The sequence below is a fragment of the Chiloscyllium punctatum genome, chromosome 5 (assembly GCF_047496795.1).
Source record: "Chiloscyllium punctatum isolate Juve2018m chromosome 5, sChiPun1.3, whole genome shotgun sequence".
NCBI classification, from domain to species: Eukaryota; Metazoa; Chordata; class Chondrichthyes; order Orectolobiformes; family Hemiscylliidae; genus Chiloscyllium; species Chiloscyllium punctatum.
Genome location: NC_092743.1, coordinates 16,337,511 through 16,350,754, shown reverse-complemented (window position 1 = coordinate 16,350,754; position 13,244 = coordinate 16,337,511). Strand labels below are relative to the sequence as shown.

The 13,244-nt window shown below is 43.3% G+C and overlaps 1 pseudogene; it reads right to left on the bottom strand.

Moving 5' to 3' along the window:
- Nucleotides 1–8,984: 8,984 nt before the first annotated feature.
- LOC140476910 (T-complex protein 1 subunit zeta pseudogene) lies at nucleotides 8,985–11,167 on the bottom strand (annotated as a pseudogene).
- Between the last annotated feature and the right edge of the window lie 2,077 nt (nucleotides 11,168–13,244).

The window sequence follows — 13,244 nt, the reverse complement described above, 5'->3', positions numbered from 1 at the left end:
CACACTGAATATAGCAGATGGTAACATAGAATATACAAATAGCATCAGGCCATTTAGCCAATCTAGTCTCTGCTGGTGTGCATACTCCACACAAATCTTCTCTCATTCCATCAATCCCGTCTCACCTTTCTAAGCTATAAGTAAGTTATTTGCCTAAATCAATTCCTGTTGAAATGAATTTCACATTCTTCTAATTTTTGCAAATAAAGAAATGGCTCCTTATTTCCCCTTTGGATTTATGAGTAATTATATTTTCTTTGCCCACAAGTAAGAATGTTCTCTCCTTATCTCACATGTCGAATATGTACTGAATTCTATGTTGGGTCACCTCCTCTTTACTAAATTAAAAGGCCCTGAACAAACAGATCAATCTTTCCAATAGCTGTTGCAGTGTATGAATAATAAGGTTATGATGCTGGGCTGGTAATTTAGATAATTAATGAACTAAAGACCAGCGGTGTGCCACAAGGATCTGCTGGGTCCACTGCTTTCGTCATTTATATAAACCATTTGGTTGTGAATGTGGGAGGAATGTTTGCAGATGACACCAAAATAAGTGGTGCAGTGGACAGTGAAAAAGATTATCTCCGTCTTAATCAGATGGGCCAATAGGCTGAGACATTGCAGATGGAGTTTAATTTAGATAAATGTAAGATGTTGCATTTTGGAAGGGCAATTTCGGGTAGGATTTATACACTTAATGGGCCCTGAGGATTGTTGCTGGACAGAGACCTAGGGGTGAAGATGCATATATCCTTGAAGGTGGAGTTGCAGGTAGACAGGCTGGTGAAGAAGGCAGTTAGCACACTTGCCTTCATTGGTCAGAGCAATGAGTATAGGAGTTGGACTGTCATGTTGTGGTCGAAGTTAAAAATCACACAACACCAGGTTATCGTCCAACAGGTTTGTTTGGAAGTGCTAGCTTTCAGAGCGCTGCTCCTTCAGCAGGGAGCTACCTGAAGGAGGAGCACCACTCCGAAAGCTACTACTCCCAAATAAACCTGTTGGACTACAAGCTGGAGTTGTGGGACTTTTAACTTTGTCCACCCCAGTCCAACCCCAGCTCCTCTACATCATGTTGTGGTTGTACAGGGCATTGGAGAGGCCACCTTTAGAATACTGCATACAGTTCTGATCACTCTTCTACAGGAAGGATGTTGTTAAATTTGAGACGGTGCACGTAAGATTTAAGAGGACGTTGCCAAGACTGGAGGGTTTGAGATATAGGGACAGGTTGAGTCGGCTGGGGCTTTCGCCCCTGGAGTGGGGACTGAGGGGTGACCTTCAGAGTTTTATAAAACCATGAGAGACATGGATAGGGTGAATGGACAAGGTATTTTTTCCTACTGTGGGGAAGTCCAAAACTAGAGGGTATAGGTCTAAGGCGAAAGAGTTCTTAGAAACAATCTAAGGGGTACCTTTTTCACGCAGAGGGTAGTGCATGTATGGAACTAGCTGCCAGAGGAAGTGGTAGAGGCAGGTATAATTACAACATTTAAAAGACATAGAAAGGGTTTACAAAGATATAAGTCAAATGCTGGTAAATGGGACAAGATCAGATTGGGGTGTTTGGTCGGTGTGGATGAATTGGACCGATTGGTCCGTTGCCATGCTGGATTGACTCTGTGACTCTATAATTAAAATAGAATTCAATATCATTAAAATGGTGAACATAAATCTCTCAGCTCTTTTTCATCCATTCACTGGATGAAGGTGTTGCTGCACATTGCTTGCACCGCCAGAAGGCAGTTCAGAGTCAACCACATTGCTGTGGATCTGATGTCACATGTAGGCCAGACCAGGTAAGAATGGCAGTTTCCTTCATATAGGACACTAGTGAACTGTGTCAGTTTTTCCAACACCAACAATAGATTCAAGGTCACCATTACACTTTAAATTCCAGATTTTTTATTGAATTCAAATTGCACCATCTGTCGTAGTGGAATTCGAATTCAGCTCCCCATAATATTATCTTGGTCTCTTGATGAACAGTCGCCGTGTAAAGAAACAGTTGCCGTGTTTCACTTATGTATTGTTGTGTCAGAAGTTACATATTCTGCAGTGAGTAATTCATACAAGGTCCAAATTTGAGATGTGATGAAATACGTGGTACCATTCCCACACTCGAGCAGCTTGATATATCTCGCTTGTTTTATGGAGACTCTTTCTCATGTCCCAGTTGCTGTAAAAACTGACTAGAGAAAGTGCCAGCCTCACACCACGGGCTGCTCACACGGGAACAGTCTCTTGTGAGAGTAATGGGTTTTTGCTGCCTGTGTGTCTAATAAAGTATTTGCCATCCAATAGGTCTCTGCTGAAACTCAATGTGAAATCTTATTCTCCAAAAGGGAAACATCTCCGTAAAGCTCAAAATCATCACCGACCTTGACAGACTTTCTGAAAACACTTCTGGAAATGTAAAGGGCTGTCTGTATCACTGGGTGTTTTTAACAGAAGGAAACATGTCACAGCAAACATACAGTTTAACAGTAAAATAAACAAAGAATTGCAGATGCTGAAAACCTGAAACAAAAGCAGAGTGCGAGAGAAACTTTGCTGTCCTGGCAAAGGATCAGTTCTGAAGAAGAGTCTCTGGATTCGAAATGTTAACTGTGCTTGTTCTCCACAGAGGCTAGGCAAAAGTGAGGACTGCAGATGCTGGAAATCAGAGTCTAGATTAGAGTAGTGCTGGAAAAGCACAGCAGATCAGGCAGTATCCACTACCTGGTCAGGTCCACGCCCCCTACAACCCACCCTCCCAACCTGGCACCTTCCCCTGCCACCGCAGGAATTGTAAAACCTGTGCCCACACCTCCTCCCTCACCTCTATCTAAGGCCCTAAAGGAGCCTTCCACATCCATCAAAGTTTTACCTGCACATCCACTAATATCATTTATTGTATCCGTTGCTCTCGATGCGGTCTTCTCTACATTGGGGAGACTGGATGCCTCCTAGCAGAGCGCTTTAGGGAACATCTCTGGGACACCCGCACCAATCAACCACACTGCCCTGTGACTCAACATTTCAACTCCCTCTCCCACTCTGCTGAGGACATGGAGGTCCTGGGCCTCCTTCACAACCGCTCCCTCACCACCAGACGCCTGAAGAAAGAACACTTCATCTTCTGCCTCGGAACACTTCAACCCCAGGGCATCAATGTGGACTTCAACAGTTTCCTCATTTCCCCTTCCCCCACCTCACCCCAGTTCCAACCTTCCAGCTCAGCACTGTCCCCATGACTTGCCCTACCGGCCTATCTTCTTTTCCACCTATCCACTCCATCCTCCCCCCTGACCTATCACCTTCATCCCATCCCCCACTCACCCATTGTACTCTATGCTACTTTCTCCCCACCCCCACCCTCCTCTCATTTATCTCTCCACCCTTTAGGCTCTCTGCCTGTATTCCTGATGAAGGGCTTTTGCCCGAAACGTCAATTTTACTGCTCTTCGGATGCTGCCTGAACTACTGTGCTTTTCCAGCACCACTCTAATCTAGCATCCAGGCTGCCAGGCCTCATGAGTTTCTGCTTTTGTTTTTGAGATAGTTTCTGCAGCTACACAAGAGAATCCTGACAAAAAAAGGCTGTGTCACAGCGACCTTGTCAGCCCTGCCTGTGCTTTGGCCGCTGGCCATTTTGTCAGCCATTTTGGTATATGGAACACTACTCCATTCTTTAAAACAGGTCATTGAAAGGTCATTGGGGGCATTGAAGATTCAAGGCTTCTGAAATCACTTTCCTGATGACAACTACTTGTTTTGCAGTCGACTCCTGCTGGGCCTGGTCAAACAGTTGCTGAATGAAAAAAAAGCCTTGGTGTTTGGAATTATCTGAATAATGGACCCTAATATTGTCACAGACAGATGTTAAACTAATTGGCCAATAGTTATGCATTCTTTGTCTTTTTCTGTTTTTAATTAAGAGTGTTACCGTGGCAGCTTTCCAGTCCTTGGAGATTTTTCCAGAATCTGACGATTTTTATAAGATTATTACCAGTCAATCCATTGTCTCTAGGGCTACTTCCTTTAATAGCTCAGATGCAACTTGTCAGCTTTCAGCCTCATTAGTTTCCCCAGTTACGTTTTCTCTCCTGATAGTTGTTGTTTTCTTTCCTGTCTCAAATTTATCTTTGTATTGTTTCATTTTTTTCGTAAGGCTATCAATGTCCTGTAATATGAAGACTGATACAAAGCATCTATTCAACTAATCTGTCATTTCCTGGTTCCCCATTATTATTTCCCCAGCCTCATCACTAAGGGCCTATGTTCACATTGGTCTCTGTCTTTCCTTTTATATTTTTGAAGAAGCTCTTACTGTCTACTTTTAATATTACTTGCTAGTTTACCCTCAAAATTTATTTTTGCCCTATTTTATTTGTCATTTTTGTTGGTTTGCAAAACCTTCCAATTCCCTATTTTACCACATTATATATTTCATCCTTCAGTATGTATGCTATCATTATCTTCCTTGATTAACCATGATTGGTTTATTCTTTTCCTAGAACCCTGCTTTCTCATTGGGATATATCTTTGCTATGAGTCATTAACTATTTTCTTAAATATCTTCCATTGTTCGTCGACCATTTTTTTGTTAGCTCCTTTCCCAGTCCACTCCAGCAACATTCCCCTCATTCCTTTATAATTACTTTCACTGAAGTTCAGCACAGCTGTTTCCAACCCAAATTTCTCATTCTCAAACTGAATGCTGAATTCTACCAATGTTATGATCACTATTTCATAGGGGATCTTTTACGGAGATCATTTATTAAACCTGTCTCATTATGTAACACCATATCCAAAATAACTTGATTTCTGGTTGGATCCATTATATATTGTTCTAGGAAACTATTCTAAATACTCTCTTTGAATTCTTCCTCATGGTTACCTGGCAATTTCAATTTCCTAATCAAAATGAAGATTAAAGTTCCCCATGTACTGCTTTTTCTAACATGACCTAACTATATCCAGATTTATTTGCTACCCTATAGTACGGCTACTGTTCAGAAATCTATAGATTGCTCCCACCAGAATCTTCATCCCTTTGTAATTTCATTCTTCTGCTCCATATAAATTCTACATCGCCCGATTCAAGATTATTCCTTGTTGTCACGCTGATTCCATCTCATACCAACAAAGCTACTCCACCATTCCTTCTTTCCTGCTTGTCCTTTTTGAAAAGTCTCATACTCCTGAATATTTAGTCCCATGAACTGAATATTTAGTGCTTAGCTTTGATCTCCAAGGTTGCAAAATGGCTATAACATTATACCAGGTAAAAACAATGACTGCAGATGCTGAAAACCAAATACTGGATTAGTGGTGCTGGAAGAGCACCGCAGTTCAGGCAGCATCCAACGAGCAGCGAAATCGACGTTTCGGGCAAAAGCCCTTCATCAGGAATAAAAGGATGAAGGACTTTTGCCCGAAACGTCGATTTCGCTGCTCGTTGGATGCTGCCTGAACTGCTGTGCTCTTCCAGCACCACTAATCCAGTATAACATTATACTAGTTAACCCCGACTCATGCTATTAATTCGTTTATTTTATTCTGAAGATTGTGCACTAAAGTTAAAATCCATTAATTTTGCCTTTTACCTTTTTTTCCTCACTTTGATCCTATTTGTTGCTTTCTTACAGTTGGACACTCTGTTCCTTCCTATCCCTGGGTATCATTAGCTAATTGGCTGCCCTGCAATGCTGCCAAATCCTTTTGCTTTGTAAACCTATTTAATTCCCTCTTTAGAATGCCCCTGTCCTATTTAGTTCAAAGCCCTGTCTCCTGGCTTTTATATTGGATTTACCAAGTTCCTAGTCCCTACACAGTTCAAGTGAAGCATGCCCAATAAACAGCTCCCATCTACCCCAGTACTGGTGTTAGTGTCCCATGAACTGAAACCCATTTGTCGTACAGCAGTCTTTGAGGCACAGACTTAATTCCTTGACTTTATTTACCCTTGCTAGTTTTCCCACAGATCAAGTAGCAATTCCAAGATTGTTACTGGAGAGGTAATTTAGCTCCTAATTTTTTGAACTCTTTCATCAGAACCTGCTACCCAGTCTTATCAATGTTGACCACCCGACCACCCACACCCCTATCCTACACGTACACACACACCTTCCTCCCCACCCCTACAGCCCTAATACAAAGTTCCTCCCCAGCCCCAAGGAGATGTGCTCAACCCTCAAACGGGGCATGCAACACAGACTTCTTGATTTACACTTATGGCTGCAGAGAGCTATCTACCTTCCTAATGATACTACCCTCACCTTTACTACATTCCTCCTCCCTCCACTTGAATGGTTCCCTATACCAAGATGTTGTGGTCAATTTGTTTATCCTTCCTACAGTGCCTACCCTCATCCAAATAGCTTGCAAAAACCTCTTTGAACAACTGCAGAGGTCAAGGATCCTTGAACGTTACCTCCTGCAGACTGACTGACTATGTTTCAGACTAGGTATCTGTTTCCCCTGCAGTCAGATCCTCCTGCCCCTGATCATTGGCCAGTTTTTAATGACCTAACCTGAAGGATGTGAAGGTCTCCTGGAGCAAAGTGCCTAGGTCACTTTCCCCCTCCTCACATCTGCAGCTCAGACTCCAGAGTCCAAATCCAAAGTTCTTCAATCCACTTACTGCAGATGTCTACACTCTGGATCATCTCAGTGTCCAGCAGCTACTGTAGAAACACACCACCCATCTGGCCATCACTATCATAGTTTATTTAATGTACTAATTACTCTGGTATCGTGCTTCACACTCTTTACACTAGATTGTAATTCATCTTTTCTTTAACACCATTATCAATCTTATACTTAACAAGCTATCTTTAAGAAAGAGAATGAAACAGACTAGTGAACTAAACCTAAAGAAATTACTTTCACTTTAATGTCAACTACAAAAGAGAAACTGAATTTGGTTTGCACAAGATAAAATAAAAGTTTAGACTCTCTTACCAACAATGCACACACTTACCAACTGAGTCATATTCACAGAGTACTTTTTTTGTCAACTTTCATTCACTGGAGCTTACTCCCTGAGGGCATTGTGGCTCAACCTGCAGCGTGTAGAGGGTAGTGACTCAAGAGCGCATCAGCACCTTCTCAAAGGCAATTGGAGACAGGCAAAAAATCCTGGGCAGTCAAAGACGCCCACATGATGACGAAATAAAAGAAAGTTAATCAATTCACTCGAGCTCATCTTTTGGAAATGATCCTGTGAATAAATCTATGTCACGGTTTAATTTGTTTGCAAATTTGTTCTCAAAGTAAAGATAATAGAAATTATTCCAATAAATTCAGGGACAATAATTGGGCCACCCTGAGCAATAACATCTCAGACCAAAGATACAACCTGAGCCTTGTGATGGGGGAGTTCAGAACTAGAGGGCATAGGTTTAGGGTGAGAGTGGAAAGATATAAAACAGACCTAAAGGGCAACTTTTTCACGCAGAGGGTGGTACATGTATGGAATGAGCTGCCAGAGGAAGTGGTGGAGGCTGGTACAATTGCAACATTTAAGAGGCATTGGATGGGTATATGAATAGGAAGGGTTTGGAGGGATATGGGCTGGGTATTGGCAGGTGGGACTAGATTGGGTTGGGATATCTGGTTGGCATGGACGGGTTGGACCAAGGGTCTGTTTCCATGCTGTACTTCTCTATGACTCTATGAACTACGCACAAATATCATCAAGATAGTATTACACAACTTAGATGATTAACTATCCTTCCTGTTCATGTGAATTGTAGAACTGGCATGTGTTGGGAAATGCTGCAATTGTGTGAAATATTTGCTGACTTGTGTTACAACTGGGCATCAATCATGTTATTTCAGGAACCTAACATGAGAAAACAGATCTCCTACACAAGCCCACACTTACTCTATTCTGAGATGTGCTTCGGCGGGTCAGTGTGGACTTGTTGGGCCGAAGGGCCTGTTTCCACACTGTAATGTAATCTAATCTAATCTAATTCAAACTGCTCAATTTCAGCAATATTCTGGTCAATCTTTTCTGAACCCTCTCCAATCCTTTCTGTTGCAGGATACCCAGAACTATACACAGTATGTGTATCCTGCAAATCTTCATCAATGTTTCTAAACTGAAGGCACCATCAATCTATCTTCCTGCAGAAGATGTTCCATTAAGTGCATTCTGGGAGGTGGCACCGTTAAATGCCGGAGAACCAAGACCTGCCATTGGCTGCTGGAGTACGGCATTATTTGTAGGACTATTTTCTTGAAGTTTTGCCCTAACAAATGATTCCACTATTATGCAAATTACATCGCAAGTTGAATAAATCAATGGTTTGCTAGCTTTATTTCACTTCCTAAAAAAAATAGGTATCATCTTGAATCCAATTGTTATGGACCAGACCAAACCCTTAAAATATACTAAGATTGCCTAGATCATAACATTTTGTTATTTTAAAGGTAAATGTAAGGCAGTGCATTCCATATGCATTTGATTGGTCTAACTAGTCAATGGTAAGCAAACCACACTATTGTTACACCACAGTAAAATACAGACAAAATTAAGGAAAAGAATTGGCTTAACTGTAACTCTATCAAAATGCTTAACAAAATAATATATATTAATTACTAATAGTTAATTGTTCTAATATAGTAACATAGCCTTGGCAAAGTCAAATTCAATAAAATAGATTGTCTCACATGCAATTCCAGCAGCATGAATATAACCTCAACTTTTAGCTGTAACAGAGAGAGGAAGCTGGATGCGGAAGCTTTTATTCAAGATGGCAGAAACTGTAGAAAAGCTAAAATTAAAAATCCTGGTTCACTGGGAGCTTGACCCCACACATTCAAACTGCTTCTATTGTTCCAACTTTAGAAAATAAGCCAAGGCCTCACAAGCTGTTTACTTTCTTGGCTTGGAGCAGACTGCTCTCTATCTCTGTCTCAACCCGAATGATTCCTTCCTGAGACTGTGGCGAAATAACACAGAAGAATAAAGCTTTCGGACAACAGTGGCAAATTGACAATATTTATTCAATCATAGTATTTTGGTTTTACAGAGTCACTTATTCTTTGCAAAATAATGGTATGTTATGTATCTACCGTTCATCACATTCTGTACATTTTAAATTTGATTTCTATTTCCTATATCACCTTATTTGGTTTGTTTCCTAATATCTCTGATCTGCATTCTTATTAACAATCAATTCAGTCACAAAATTGATGAGAGTTTGATAATCCAGTCAGACGCAATCACTTTTTGCCTGAAATCATTCCTGTTCCGACAATCTCATCCACCAATAAGAGGTTGCTTGCCACTGCAGTGCAAGTATGTATCAGCTGATGCTTGACACAAGCGCTGTCCCATACAGGAGTCTCCCAGTCATCAATTAGCTCACCACTGGACAAATCAATGCGCACAGGAAGGGTAGTCTCACGTTCTCTGCTCAGGGCATTCGACACAATCTCTTGAGGATCATACCCGGCATTCTGGGCCAGTGTTTTTGGGATAATCAGAATAGCATCAGCAAAAGCCTGAAATCCAAACCGTGCATGACCTTTGACTTTATCTTTACGGTAGTCTAGTAACTGGCTTCCGATGCGAATTTCAACAGCCCCACCCCCCGGCATGGCAGCACTATCCTCAATGGTACACTTCACAGCTCGCATGCCATCCCGAATGGCATCTTTGATCAGGGTCATGGTGTGTTTGTTGGGTCCTTTAATGAGCAGGGTGACAGACTGGGGATTATCACATTTCTCAATGAAAGTGTACTTGCGGTCTCCCAGCGCCTGCTCATAGACCAGCCCTGCATGGCCCAGATATTCCTCAGTCAGCTCCTCCACGGAGTTCACTGCCATGCCCCCACATGCCAGGGGCAGCCTCTCCAAGTTCCTCCTCTTGGCTCTTCTCAGCGCTACAATCCCCTCCTTCACAAACAGCTCAAGGGAGAGGGGGTCGATGCCCTTCTGGTTGATCACAACAAACCCTTTGTCAGAGTCGCCGCACACCTTCCTCTTCAGCGCGATGATCGCTCTGACTCTCTCCTCGATGAGCTGTCGCTCCGCCTTCACCAACCCTTCCCTTTCCTCGGCACTCTTGTAAAAGAAGCCGGAGTTAACCTCGGTTTTCTCATATTCCAGAGACACGTTCAGGGTGAGGATGTAAGCATCCTCCACTCGCTTCTTCATATCCGGGTGGCGAGCACCATGGTCTAGAACCAAGCCTTTGATAAGGACGGTGTCACACTCAGTCTGCTGTTGCATCTCGATGATTTCTGTGCTGATAAACACAGTGGACTGCCTCCACCACCAGGTCCGCCAGCAAATCTGCCAACTCTGAGTGAACCTTGGTCCCCAGTGAGGTCCGGGCAACCTTCTGCCTGATGAAACCATCGTCGTCTTCCCAGAGTTCTTCCAGGCAGGAGATGGCTTCTTCTTTGGCCAACTCCAGTCCTTCGACGATGACCCGGGGATGGACCCCCTCGGAAATGTAGCGGTGGGCCTGTTTCAAAATCTCCCCAATGATGAGCACAGCTGAGGTGGTCCCATCTCCCACCGTCTCGTCCATAGCAGCCACTGCCTTGGCAATGAAGGAGGCTGTGGGATGTTGGAGCTGCATCTCCCTCAGTAGCACGCCACCATCTTTGGTCAGCCTGATATCCCCAGCGCCAGAAACTAACATCTTCATGGTGCCTTTGGGTCCCAGGTTGCTTCTGAGCAGTTCCTGCAGCGCTCGGGCTGCACACACGTTAATACTGAGAGCTGTTTCTGCTTTCCTTTTCAGAGCCATGCCTCAGTACAGCGCTCACTGACTCGGGCCTAAAAGGACAAGGCGTCTGGGCAAGTTCCAGACTGAGCCCCGGCGGCCTTGGGTTAGCTTTCAGGGAGAGTCCTGGGGGCGCCCACAGCGGCTGCAGCCTTTATTACCGTTCCCTGCGTCTAAAATCCGATGCTGTTCTGGGACCGATCGTTGCGACACGTCAACTGTTGCTGCAAATCCGGCACCAAGCCCACACGCGTTCAGACTTTGAACTCCCCAAGTATGACGAATCAATTGTAGAAAAAAATATTGCATTCCGGCTGAAGACGGAGCCGCCCAAGTCAAGTTGAATCCTCTGCTCGCGAGCATTATTGATGTGTAGGTAAAAGGTCTCTTTTTAAAATAACGACAGCACTTCAACGTTACACAAATCAATACCAATAAACTCGACAATTTGTTGATGTTCGGTATAACCCTTTCTGTGTGTCTACAAATCGCACCATCTCTCTCTCCCTTTCTACAAACCCACTAACTCTCTCTTTCTCTCCTTCTGTAAACTCCACTCTCTCTATCTCTCTCTTTCTATAAACCCCACTACCTCTCTCTCTCTCTCTTTCTATAAACCCCACTCTCTCTCTCTTTCTACAAATCCCACTCTCTCTTTCTATAAACCCCACTATCTCTCTTTCTCTCTCTTTCTATAAACCCCGCTACCTCTCTCTCTCTCTCTCTCTTTCTATAAACCCCATTATCTCTCTCTTCCTATAAACCCCACTGTCCCTCCCACAGTCCAAAGCTGTGAGGGTCAGGTTAATTGGTCATGCTAAATTGCCCATAGTGCTAGGTGCATTAATCTGGGTGGGTACTCTTCAGAGGGTCAGTGTAGACTGGTTGGGCCGAAGGGCCTGTTTCCATACTGTAGGGAATCTAATCTAATGTAACCTTAACTTTTAGGGGTGACACGGTGGCTCCGTGGTTAGCACTGCTGCCTCACAGGTTCCAGACTCGGGTGACTGTCTGTGTGGAGTTTGCACTTTCTCCCCATGTCTGCATGGGTTTCCACCGGGTGCTCCGGTTTCCTTCCACAGTCCAAAGATGTGCAGCTCAGGTGAATTGGCCATGCTAAATTGCACATACTGTTAGATGCATCATTCAGAGGGAAATGGTTCTGGGTGGGTTACTCTTCGGAGGGTCGGTGTAGACTTGTTGGGCCAAAGGGCCTGTTTCCACACTGTAGGGAATCTAATCTAATCTATCTCTCTCTTTCTATAAACCCCACTATCTCTCTCTCTCTATAAACCCCACTATATATCTCTGTTTATATAAACCCCACAGTCTGTCTCTCTCTGTTTCTGTGTACCCCCTCTGTATATCTGTCTCTCGCTCCTCTCTTATGAAACATGAAATGTACGACACTGCCCTTAATACTAATACGGCTTTTGACAGAGTGTGGCATCGAGGATCCTTAGTGAAGCTGCAGTCAGTGGGACCCACGCAGGCAACTCTTCACTGATTGAAGTCATACAGAGGAAAAAGAAAGGTGGTTGTGGTTGTTGGAAGGTAATCATTTCAGCTCCATCTCTGCAGGAGCTGCTTAGGGTAATGCTTAATCGCAACCACCTTCAGCTGCATCATCAATGACCATCCCTCCATCATGAGGTGCAAGTGGGCATGATTATACAATATTTGTGACTCATCAGATACTGAAGTAATCCAAGTCCAAATATAGCAAGACCTGGACAATACCCAGGCATGGGACATAAGATAGGTCATCCAAGATAGAACATGAAGGCATTTAATTGTCTTGGGCAGCTCATACATACATGGGTGCAGTGAGCTGTGAGGAAGCAGCTCACTACTCTCAGACAAATCCAGCAAGCATTGTTTTTAAACCTTATTTTTGAGGGAAGCTGCTCAAGGGCAGGTCCAATAGATTCAAATTTGGACTCACCATTAAGAATGGCACACATTTTGTTGATATAGTCATGTTTGTTAAGGACAACTATTCCAGCCCCTTTGTTGGGACAGAAGTACAGCCTTTTTGTACCAATTTGATCAAAGATAGATTTTGCACACCATGAGCTGGCCAACTATTTGGGTGAATTGCTGCAATCAGTTTTGAGCAAATTTCAACTTGCATCATGAAGACTTCCTTCACATTTGCAAAGACCATACAGGACTTGCATATCAATAGTAATGCATTGACAGTGTGCTCATTTGACATGGCTAGCTTATTCACCAAAGTACCATTCAAAGATGCTACAGGCACCAGCACAACAGCACTAGATCATGGCAGCCCAGAGCCACTTCCATTGTGTGATTCATATTCATTGCATTTATGAACTCAGCAAGTGAGTTGAGTTCCAATTTAGCAACACAATGTATGCCCAAGAAGATGGTATTGCTTTAGGATCCTTACTAAACCCAACTCGAGCAAACATCTTTCTTGGATTCCATGAGAAATATGTCATCACTGGATTAACACCTGACCTCTTTCCCCATGCCAATTTCT